General features: G+C 43.0%; 1 protein-coding gene and 1 long non-coding RNA gene across 10 annotated transcripts in view; one reads left to right on the top strand and one right to left on the bottom strand.

Annotated features, from left to right (window-relative positions):
* Positions 1 to 12231, top strand: part of LOC100719991 (T cell receptor alpha chain MC.7.G5-like) — a 556517-nt gene that overhangs the window by 423417 nt on the left and 120869 nt on the right.
* The window catches only part of LOC106028677 (uncharacterized), a 51806-nt gene that overhangs the window by 14618 nt on the left and 24957 nt on the right, over positions 1 to 12231 (bottom strand). For 5 of the 9 annotated variants that reach the window (XR_010043375.1, XR_010043368.1, XR_010043372.1 and 2 more), the window contains 3 exons: positions 9661 to 9769; positions 1326 to 3886; positions 78 to 155 (listed from right to left, as the gene is read on the bottom strand). This is a non-coding gene — a long non-coding RNA (uncharacterized LOC106028677). Of the gene's footprint in view, positions 1 to 71; positions 156 to 1325; positions 3887 to 9660; positions 9770 to 12231 lie in introns of all 9 variants that reach the window. The other 4 variants (XR_010043371.1, XR_010043369.1, XR_010043374.1 and 1 more) reach the window with 4 other exon arrangements.

Raw genomic sequence — 12231 nt, 5'->3', positions numbered from 1 at the left:
TTGAAAGATAGGAAGAACGCCCAACACACTGAGGGTGCTATGTTATCAGCTGTGTTCCACATCACACATACACATACAGTGGTGCATTGTCCATTGCCATGAGTCAGCTAGGTGTTCCCCTGGTTGAGTTCTACCCATCAGAGTTTCTTCAGGAGCTGGAAAACACAGAATTTGATGTGAAAAGTCAAGGCAGGATTAGGAGAAAGAACCAAGAACACAAACTTACCCCACTTCATTCAGCACAGAAAGACCCAAAAGACCAGGATGATAGTGCCTAGGAAAGACTAAGGACACATGAAGTGCCCAGCACCAGCTATAGGAGCTCAGAGGAATAGGAAGATGACTGATGCAGACCTCAGCAGGTCCTCAGCATCCTCTGGTTTATAGAGGGCAGCAAAGAGAAGTTACAAGACAGGCAAGCTATTGGGGGCTCATAATGTCATGGAAAAGGGACAAGAAGGAGACAGCAGCTGCTTCTCCCATAATAGCACTCATGGTTACAGGGGCATCTGTGCTTTGTGCCCTGATATAACACTGTAATAGGCCTTTTCTGTACTACAATTCTTTCTTTTTAACAATTGCCTACACTGCAATCCAAAAAGATTTTTTTTTAAATCATGTTGCCCAGAACCCAGCCAAGCCTGCTTAAATCAGACTAGGGCTGGGTGAGAGTTGCACCCAGGCTTCCATAGTGCTTAAAACTCCCATGCAGTCCTGGTGGGAGCTGAGGCTGGGGAGTAATTGTCCTCATTCCCTCATTCTCCACCCTCCACATTCCTTTCATCTAAGCTGCTATATTTCCTTTTTATTTTTATTTATTCTACTTTGTTCTTTCAGTAGATAATTCTATAATACTCCATTAAACCTTTTCCTATTCTTTAACTTTGCTTTTTCTCATTTAATTTTCATTGCCTGCTCCACTTACTTCATCTTCCCATTATGTTTGTTTGATAATTTTATGTTTTCTTTAGTCCACATCAACATTTACAGGGCACTTGATGTGGGGAGAGTACAATGTAGACACTTAACAGCTACTAAAAATCAAATCCAGTGTAACAATACGTTCGGCTAAATTCTATGCTGCAGATGTGAGCTTTTGTCTTATGGAAGACTGGCATTTTGGCAAAGTATATGGAAGCAGCTGCTTTGGTATACAAACAAAAAGTCCAAAATAAATATCTTAAGACAAGAAATAAAAGAAGGCTCCACCAAGAGAGAGGAAAACAGCATTAACAACACACAGACACTGAATACCAACATCTCCCTACCAAGCTGTTAACCTCACTCTAGAAGAGAAATTTGCTGCAGAAGGAAAAAGGACTCACACTGAAGATATTCTTGGAGGGGAGAACATCTGCTGACTCAGGTTCATTTTCCTGTCCACAGACAAGGCAAAATCTATGAGCCATGAAGTGTTGAGAAGAGAACTAAGGGCCAGGAGATGGTCCAGAAACAGAGCTCTTTGCTCCTCAGTGCAATTCCTGCAGAGATCCGAGTCTTCCTGTTGCCTGTACAGGTGAGAGCTACCGTGGAGCCTCAGAATCACAAGTCAAAAACATTGTTTTCTCATTAGACCCACACCATAGAAACTAGTGGGTGCTTTCTAAATAACTAAGTGAATGACTCCAAAGAAAGCATCCACAGGAAAGTTTGTAAGAAGACTGAAAATGAAAATGGCACTGCAATTCCACCCTGGAAGCTCAGTCCCCTGACATACTCCTCAATTTCTCTGTCTTCCCTTTACCTTAATGCTTTTTCCCATGTCAAGCCAGGTACCTTATTGGAGTAACAAAAGCTAGAGACATTTGTTCCTTTTGGGAGTATGTTATGGCAGATAACTTGATATCCCCCAAAACCTCAAGTATTCATAGGTGGGGCTTTTGGGAGGTGGCCAGATCATGTGTGATCTGGATTAGGCCAGATGTGTGATGCTGGATTAGGATGTGAGATACTAAGATTAAGAGTGTGTGATAGATAAATTGGTTTAGCATAGTTCTGGGGGTAGATAATGGAAAAATTGATTATGGATATGAGAACCACCACCCAAAAGGGTTGTAGTCTGGAAAGATTTTGCTGCTGCTCTCTGCCTCCCCTGCCATGGACTGTTTCTCCTTTGCCCTGCCATCTTACCTTGGAGCCAACTGACTATGGACTGAAACCTGTACAAACTGTAAGCCAAAACTGTGTCTTCCTCCTTTAATTTGTAAGTGTTGGGTATTTTGTCATAAATAACTCAATGAGAAAAGTAAAAGTAATGATGAGAAAATGTAACTCTCTAACTCAGCAAATGAGAAAAGTAACTCACAGCAAAATTTTGCAGTTTACTTTTCTTGGTAGAATTGAAAACTCAACCGTGCAATTTCCTGTGGAGATTGCCAGAGCCACAGTAAAAGAGAAGAGTTATTACTGGACAACCTACCCAAGAAGCTGAACACTGACCCTTCCACCTCCCACACCAGTCAGCTGGCCTCAGCACTTGCCTAACTGTAGATCACAAAGTGAGCTCCCATGTATAATTTCCTGATGCCAACATGGAATAGTATTATCCCCATTTTGGAGCCCAAGAAACTGAGGTGTGGGGAGGTAAGTGACTCACAGGTAAGTGATGGAGTCATCACTTCCCACATCTTCTTAATCTGAATTCGGTAGTCTTCAGAACAACACAGCTGCTCTTTAAGAAATGGAGCAGGCAGTGAGGAAAAGATCTACACATACTAGTTCCAGGACCTCTTTCAGCCCAGTCTTATAAATAGCATCCTTTCCGAGGCTAGTCTACACAGAGATACAGTTACTCAGCTGCCTAATCCTCAACAGTTTGTGCAAATTAAGTGAAATAAGTCAGGCATAGAAAGACAAGCACAGCATGGTCTCACTCATATGTGAAATCTAAGAGTTGATCTCTCACAGAGGCTGAGAGTAGAATGTGGTTACCAAAGGCTGGGGATAGTAGTGGGAGGGGAGGAGCAGGGATAGGGTGATCAACAGCTACTAAGTCAGAGTTCAATCAGAGTGAGAAGCTCTGGTGTGCTAATATACAGTAAGTATGCTACGGATAGCAATTATGTATTCTGTGTCTCAAAAAACTAGAAAGAAAGGAATTTTAACATTTTCACTATAAATAAATGGTAAATGCTTCAATAGATAGATATGTTCAACCAGATTTAAACATTGCCCGGTTCATCAAATCACAGCATAATTTCATATGACAGTTAAAAATAAGTTTTAATTTTAAAACTTAGTTTTAGTTTTAAAACTTTAGTTTTAATTTTAAAACTTAGTTTTTAAAAACAATTTTAAAACTTTAGTTTTAATTTTAAAACTTAGTTTTTAAAAACAAAGCAATAAAATGTGAGTTCAAGGAGTTCATTTAAAGAACATTAAAAGTTCATTTAAAGAACAGGCAGAGTATCTCTCCATAAGAGTACAGGAAAGTTGAGTTGAAGCAAGAGTTATAAGACTTGCTGCAGTTCTTTCTGCCCTCAAACCTTTCATTCTTTTTGCTGCTCCCAATGAAGCCAATAAACTCCTCTTCTTTCACTGCTGTTTGATCTGTTGGTTGATTTGCTTAGTCCTCCCCACCACCATACAGCCCTGAAAATGAAATATGAGCCACATCAACCTTGCAGCCATCTCAATCCATCTCATGCTAATGGAAAAACGAGTAGAGCTTGTGGCAGTTTGCATATTAGGGTCAGCAGTTCCCTTTTTAACCTTCCCAGTCAGAGGAGGTTGTAGGAAGCAGAAGTTCTGCAATGAAGCATCCTGGAGGCATCCTGCAGCGCAGCTGAGACCTCAGGTCTTTTTTGTGGCTCCATTGGAGGAATGAGCTCCTTCCTGCCCTTTCCTGTTGTGTGTTGTGGACCACAACAGGCTTCTGTCAGACATCCTGAGGAGAGAAGAAACTGGGTCACTTTGGTCAGTATTTTTGAGGACCAGGAAGGGTTTAACAGATGCTTTGGCGAGATGACCCTGGAGATCAAAGCAAACCAAATAACAACCGTGAGGCAACATTCATAAAGCATAAAGCACTGTACACAATGCACGATTTCTACAAATGAGGAGCTGAAGGATGATTTGAAGGTGCCTCCAGAACCCACTTGAGCAGTTTATCACAGTGAATGACAATTGGGAAAGACATGAAGAAGGGAAGCTTGTTGGAGATCACGGGAGAAGATGAACCAAGCCCTCAACCACTCCTGCCCCTCCTACTAACTTCAGATCTTAGGTGTCAGCAGAAAGCGGGGTGCACACCCGTCATCCCAGCACTTTGGGAAGCTGAGGCAGGGAGACAGTAAATTCAAGCCATCTGGGCAGCTTAACCTTTTAGTGAGGCCCATCTCAAAGTAAAAAATAAAACAACAGGTTGGAGATATACGTCAGTGTGAAGACTACAGGTTCAATCCCAAGTAATTTAAACACACATTCATTCTCTCTCTCTCTCTCTCTCTCTCTCTCTCTCTCTCTCTCTCTCCCTCCCCTCGTCTGTCTCTCTCTTCCTCTCTCTCTCTCTCTGTGTTACTCTCTCTCTGTCTCTCTCACTGTTTCTGTCTCTCTCTTTCTCTCTTTCTCTCTGTCTCTCTGTCTCTCTGTCTCTGTCTCTCTCTGTCTCTCTCTCTCTCTCTCTCTCTCTCTCTCTCTCTCTCTCTCTCTCTCCTATCATCATTATTTTTAAAGCAAGGAGAAAACTAAAAAATAGCTAAGCAATGAGCCAAGTGTTTGCAAATATAATTTCATGTATTTCTCTTTAAAATCACAGATTTTAAAGGAAAAAAATTGTTCTCTCCAGAAGTCACACAAAAGAACAGACATTCCCTAGGGCCTGGGAAACAATGGTCCTACATTTGGCCTTGACACAGAAAGAATGACAGAACACAGGGAATGCAACCTTCACATAGCTGGCAAGGGCGGAACCTGAGGGCAGAGCAGCCCTGGGTACCTTAGGACCGGCACGTTTTGCCCCAGTTCCGCCCTGGCCCAGGCCCAGCTGGCTTTCCCAGCCCAGATGGAGCCCTGCTAGGGAAACTCCACCCCACACTTCCTGCCTTCACCTGGGCTGTGATTCCTCATTCACTCCAGCTCTCTGTTAGGCCTACAAGAAGACTGTTTTTACCAGTTAACAATAAACCCTTAAAGTTACTTCTAACTTGTAGAATATATTAATTATGGTCATAGGTATGCATGCATTTGGGGGATTTTCCAGAAATTTTCTGAATAATTTGGAACACAGGCTGATTTGAGCCCTGCTAACTATTCTTTTGATACTGATACAACTTTAAGCCCATGGTTCTTCTTCCTGCCCCCATGATTTCTTCTTTTTCTCTTCTTTTTTTCAATGTCCTCCTTCCTACACAGCCCCCTCTACCTGATGTTTCAGTTAAGCTACCAACAGGAGGTGGAGGTCATTCTGAGTAATTAGTGAGGATTAATAAAAGGGATATTTACACAAATTGGACCATCAGTCAGGGATTGATATGTGATGCCTCCAAGAAAAAAATGTTGGTATCCTAACCCCCAGTACCTTAGATTGTGAACTTATTGGGAAGTAGGGTGATTGCACACAGAACAAGCTCAGATGGGGTCATGCTCGGGTACAGTGGATCCCCGGACTAGTACGACTGGTGTCCTTACACAACAGCCAGGTCAAGACAAACACTCAGGGAGAGAACCATGTGCCAGTGAAGGCAGAAACTGCAGTCCCGCAGCCACAAGCACGCCCTGGGATCACCACCAGCCACACACCCAGAAGCTAGGAAGAGGCAAGGAAGGTCTCCCCTGTGGGCTCAGAGGAGCAAGGTCCAGCTGACACCTTGAGGTCGGCTTGTTAGCCTCCAAACTGTTGTTTTAAACCACTAAATTTTTGATATTTTCGGGCAGCTGTAGGAAGCTTATACAAGAGAATTATGAGCAACAAACAACAAAAAGATGGTGAAACCCCTGAGGTGCTGGCAAACAAGAAGCTGCTACCACCCTAGACCTGGAGCGTGGCAGGGAGGAGACGTTACTGAAATCTGCAGCCACAGAAGCACTGGAGTCTCCGGAGCAGTAAGGCAACCTCAGTCATCCCGAGCCTTGCAGGAAGGAACCTGGGGTAGTAACACACATCTCCCTCTCCCCTTGCCTGCACACTCCAGATGGGGCTTCCCACTGGCCAAACCAGAGGGCTGTCAGGAAGAAGGGAAACAGATGCAGCTCACTCACATCAGCCTCTTAGAGCAGCAGGAAGTCGAGTGGCTCTGGAGGGATAACAGACCTAGTTATCCTGACCAGGACCTTGCCTGTAACAAGCTCTCATGAGTCTCCTGCTTCTGTAGAATACTTATTACAGTTCAGTGAAGGAACTCATTATGCAAATTTTTGATTGCTGATTGACAAGAGATATGCTTGCCATTCCTTGGTGATTCTTCAGGGTCTGGTGCATAGCAAGAATACCTAGGTTTCTAGGACTTACTGACAGCTAGGCAAACTGATGTGAAAATAGCAAGTCCAGAGAAGCTGCTTTGGCAGAAGTTGCTCTTGCAAAGAACTATACAAGGCATGAGCACCATGACGTCTTTCAGGTGGATACTGATGGTGCAGTTTGCAGTTGTCCACTAATGTGGTTGCCTTGAGTACTTGCTTATAGTTCTCCGAGAATGGTGGTAAGATGGGTGGCTGAACAAACAGAGCCGTGTGGGAAAAGCAGCTGCATGGGGTCAGGCAAACCCAAGGGGCTCACTCCTAAATTTCCTTGGGACAGTCTGTCCCAATCACACTAGGAATGTTAAGGAAGTTTAGGTGGGTCTTTCCTCCGCTAGGAGAGAATTTAGCTCTCAGATCCATCCCCAGACATTGTTTGACACTTTCACTCTTATTTTGGTTAGCCAGTGACTATGTCTCTCCTTCTGCTGCGCTCTCTAGATGCCACTGTTAATTTACCTGTTGGATCACAAAATTGCAAATTGTACTGAGATTTAACTTCAAAAGTATAGGTCCAAAGAATTCAAGCACCCCTTCTGAAATTTGAATAAATGTTATGCTGTCATAAACTGTAGTGGTGGCTTCATCTATGTTTACAATGTTCTTGCATGGTATAAGTCAGTGTAACATAGGTTATCCATCCGGAGGAAAAAAAGACAGATGAGCTCCAAAAAAAATAGGAAACTGATTTAAATTTGGTGACAATGTTTCACTGGCTTGCTCTTTTACACATGGTAAGCAATCCTTATCCAATTTTGCCTATAGGGAGCTGGCAGTGGGTCTTTGTGCACATAGTATCGATCTCCTTGTTTGATAGTTCTTTTGATTGCAGCTGTAAATATCAATAATTTTTCTGCTTGGTATTAACTGTTAACATCAGCACAGTGAACTCAACATGTATAGCTAATTTGAAAATGGAGCAACAATATCAAATTTAATGTCTACGGCAGGTAGCAGAAACCTTATAATCAATCCAATAATTTGCTCAGCCTCCTCTCAGCTGGCTTACTTACTGGACCACATTGTCAAATCTCGAAGGTGGCATTGCCATCTCATTAACAGGAGACAGACATTTGGAGCCTCCTGTGATTGGTAGGGCTCCTCCGTGGAATGAAACAGCTGCCAACATGAGCTGGTCTCCCCAGGCATAAGTGTATGAGAAGGTGTTGGATGAGAGGCGGGACCAGCCAGGGAGCACTTGGAAGACGGGTTTCCTGTGTGGAGCTATGCAGAGGGTCTGCCTCTACATCCACCTCATAGGTTAGGCAGAACCTGGACCCTCAACCAAGCAAGACTCAGCCGCCAAGAGACAGCAAAGCTCCCAGCATGTGGCTCTCACAGACAAGTCCCTTACTCAAAGACCTCAGTGTCCTCTCCTTCTGTCTGTTCTCTGAAGAGTCATGGCAGATGTTATGTTGGCACCTCAATACTAAGACTGTGTCTGGATGGCGTGGGGGTCCTTTAAGAGCCCTCAGGTGCTCCTCAGAAGAAGAAATTATTACTAACTGGTACAGGAAGCCCCAGATCAACATGCTGAGTTTCATATATTAAGAGGAGACATTGATGGCCTCACTTTTGGTGACGAGTTTCAGGGTAAAGTTGTGGTCCAAACAACCAGGCACTCCTCAGAATTCCTAAGGCATCAGGTGACCGGAGATGCAGGATCTTACTGTCACCTGCAGCAAGTCTACTTCTGAGCAGCTGAAAACCCTGCCAGATCTATGTAAAACAGGGATTCCAAAAAAGCATGACTTATTCTTGACTAATTTAAGAAGGTGGAACTAGAGAAAGCTCAGTCCATACTCAGTCACTTTGGATCTCCTATTTGCTTAGGTAGGCAGCCTGGGGGTGGGATGCAGTGAGGGCAGAGAGAGGAGAGATACTCTCCTACCTAAAGAAGGACAGTGAAACCAAGCCTCACCCCACCCCACCTGGCATCCCCACAGTGTGAGAAATAAACACACATTCTCATTCCTTCTGACACTTTGAGAGGTGCTATCTTTCTGGACTCCCTCTGGTAGGTCTCGGATTCCCTGCTCTTTCCTCTCCACAGGGGCTGTCTGGCACAGGAAGTATGAGGCTGGAGCTGGTGAAATGAGGGCTGGGAAAGTCCTGTGGGTTTCTGGTCCACAGCGTTACCACTCACCTCTACCCTGCTGAGGAAAACCGTCTGAGTGTGTCTCTTCCATTGTCACCTGCTTATCGCTCACACAGAGGTAATGAATAGGCTCCAGATTTCCTATCTACAGTTCTCTGTATTTGAAAATGAGCAATTGGGCCCTGGAAACAGTGTGGTGGATTAAGGTGCAGCAGCCACTGTACAAAGAATAAAAATTAATTTCCAGCCAAACCTGCCTTGCTCGAAGCAAGGTCCTTGGACACTGCAGTGTCTCAAACAATACACGCTGCTGACAAAATTTTCCAGTGTCAAAGTGAATAAATTCCAGAATCAAGCCTTCTCTTCTATTTGAACACATTTCCCTCAAATATTAATGGAGATGGCAGGTTTACACAGCTTTAATTTTTTGTTAGAGCACTTCATTTATTCTTCTAGCAAATATCATCTCTCGTGTATGCTTAATTTTGCTCTATAACATTGAGCACCCTTTGACATATAAATTTTGCTTGGTTATTGTTCCAGGATACAACATCCTTGATGACAAAGATTTCTGTCTGGTTTTTTTTTTTATTTTTATTTTTGTTGCCTTAACTCTATTGTTTGTTTTTGTTTTGGTACCAGGCATCGAACCAGGGACCCTGCGCTTGCCACGCAGGCACTTACAACCACTGAGCTAGATCCCCGGCTATTGCCTTAACTCTAGTACTTAGAAGTCTGATGCATGTCAGGTGCCCTGTAAACGCACTAAGTGAAGGACTGAATGAAACACTAGTGAGAAGGGGCTGGGTACACTGTACTTTGCTGGATGTCAGGGTCGCAGTGATACACAAGACTGGCACTGACTCTGCCCTCCCAGTTGCTTTCTCTGATTTAAATCTCATCTGTCCTAACAGAATTCTATTAATTGTGTAAGATTTGCTGGAAGATTGACATTAGAGAACTTTAAAACACCAAATCATGGGGCTGGGGATTTAGCTCAGCGGCATAAGCGCCTGCCTTGCAAGCAGGCAGTCGTGAGTTCGATCCCCGGTACCGATAAAAACAAAAAAGACAAAAAAAATAAAATAAAACACCAAATCACTTACCTGGAGAGCAAATGTCAGCGTCCTTATATTCCTTGGACATCTACTTGCTGGTAAAACTCTTTTCTCTATCTTTTGCCACTTTTGTGCTTCAAGGTCCCAAGACTTGAGTCTGTCCATCAGAGAAAAAGCTAAACACCCTCACTTTATTTCACAAAGGAATTTTGCAAACTGCTCCCCTAAGCAGAGCTGCAAAACTCTATTTCGTAACCAAAAGCCATAGCAATAACTTTTCCTACACAAAAGAATGACTCCTGACCCTCTTTAACCTACCACCACCACATCTCCCATGGTTTTGATTTTCTTCAAGAACACAAAATCCACTGGGGGCTTTTATTATTTTTCAGCAATTCATGCATACACAAAAACATGGAGTTATGAGTGATAACAGTATACAGCAGTGTGCACTGAATATGAAGGGATTTTCCAAAAGCATTCCCTGGAGGGTCGAGGACTCCAGGCAGCAAGCAGCCAGTGGAGCAGTGTGCTAAGCGGCATGCCATACTCAATAGCAAAAATACCAGTGGGAGAACGATGAAACTCAAGCCAAAATGCAATTGCTCTTATAAATTGAAGTGAGGTCAGATTCTCTTACCCTGTATTTAAGTAAGAAATCTAACAGTCATAAGTTTTCTTTCCACCTGTATGCATACAGTAGGATAAGGAAGTTTAAATTATCCTCTTCTGGCTTAAGGACAAAACTTCACGAGTATTTATAATTTTCAGAAAAAAGAAATGTCAGTATAAATATGTTACTAGGGCAAAGAGTTATTAGGAAAGAAAATCAATCCCATGTGTAGATTTTTGGAGACTATAATTGCTTTCATAGCATGTGACAACACATCCATCCATTCTTTCAAAAGCAAAGTACCTACTATGTGCAGGGTACTGTCCTAGAAACATTAGAATTATGATTATTGGAAGCTCGTGGAATTTATATTTTAGTGGAAATACATATAAATTTAAATAATATAATACATATAAATACATATAAAATAATATAAATACATATAAAATTAAATTTAAAAGTAAAATGCATACGAATAGCAATAGTTGCCAGAGAGAAGAAAAGAGAGAGACTGAGAGGATTAGAGACAGACAGAGGCAGAGACAGGGAGAGGGAGAGAAACCAGAGAGTGTGTTGCCAAGGGCCTGAGGATATTAAAAAATGCAATCAAGTTGTCAAGAAAGACTGCAATGACAAAGTGACATTTCAGCAAAAGGCCTGGCGGTGGACAGAGAGCCAACATTTGGAGTTAGAGTTTGCCGCATTCTTCTGTTAGAAATAACATTTTCATGAATAGCTTTAAAACACATAATAAAACCAGCTCTCCTATAGGTTGGGGGAGGTGAATAGCTTTTTCTTCTTATCTTACTGAGAGCTCCTTTACAGTAGCTCGGATTTTCATTTTTCAAGACCCATGATGGAATTTCATTAATTAACCAAAGCATGTTGGGGCTTGGGAGGGACAGCATGAAAGCAATTCAGAAAGTATCAAAACTTACAGCATAAAGAGGAAGAAGGCAGATTATGTCTACAGCCTGATGAGGTGTCCTCTCAGCCATGAAATTACTCGAAGTGCAGGACACCTTTCTCTAGGCCCATGCCTGCCCACCTGTATCAGCCTTCAGGGACAACCTGTTGCCTCATCTGTATTTGAAGATCAACATGCCCCCTGAAAACTATCCAGTAGATTATAAAGCTTAAATAAAACATGTGCTCACACTGGTGAGGTTTATGGTTTTCCTCCTCTCCAGAAAGCAGTCAGAGAACCTGAGCATGGGAGTGACTGTAGAGGACCCTGAACTACATTTACAATTGATAGCCAAGCTGCAGGAGCTGAGCCTCCATGACTCCTAGGTGTACTGGAGCCCCAAGGCCCAGGTAAGACCCCAGAGTCGATTTCCAGGTCCCTTTGTCTCCTGACCAAGTATTACTCAGAGGCAGTGAGGCAGGGAAGTCAGCCGCACAGGACAATACCAAGGACACGCAGCTGGAATGTGTCATAGCTGTCTCATCAAAGGCTTCCTCATACATAAAAGCCCCCAACCATGGTTGCCTCATGCCTGTGTCAAAATCATGAATGATTAGTAAAAGATTAATTACCTTGTTCTTCTAAAGAAGTGTAGAAGGATTTCATGCACCACATTTATAAATAAGAACAAAGAACTACAGAGGGGCCAGTGTAACTGACACTATCAGCTGAAATCAGAGAAGCGGCTCAGTAACAGTGGCTCTGGTCTGCAGGAAGAGTCAATTTAAAATCTCTGAGTTCACAGCTAGTCCATTTCTCAGCATCAAAACCATCGTCATTACTCTTTCTACGTAGAGGAAAGCTCCTACCACATGTATAGCGTTAAGACAGTGAGACATAGTCACCAGCCAGCTCAGCTTCTTCAGTTAGACAAAGAAAGTGAGGGATGAAGATATTAGATGACTTAACTGTGGTGTCAACTTGAATAAGAAACACCAAGTGGATTGGGCGAGCACAGTTCTGGGCGTGTCTGGATGAGGAATTTACTACAGAAGAAAGACCCACTCTGGTAGTGGGGAGTACCAACCAGGCTTGTAGC

The sequence above is a fragment of the Cavia porcellus genome, unplaced genomic scaffold, assembly GCF_034190915.1.
Source record: "Cavia porcellus strain 051 isolate PalLab524CR breed Dunkin Hartley unplaced genomic scaffold, mCavPor4.1 scaffold_26, whole genome shotgun sequence".
Taxonomy (NCBI): Eukaryota; Metazoa; Chordata; class Mammalia; order Rodentia; family Caviidae; genus Cavia; species Cavia porcellus.
The sequence above is the reverse complement of the archived record's forward strand: the minus strand, read 5'-3'. Positions and strand labels throughout refer to the sequence as shown.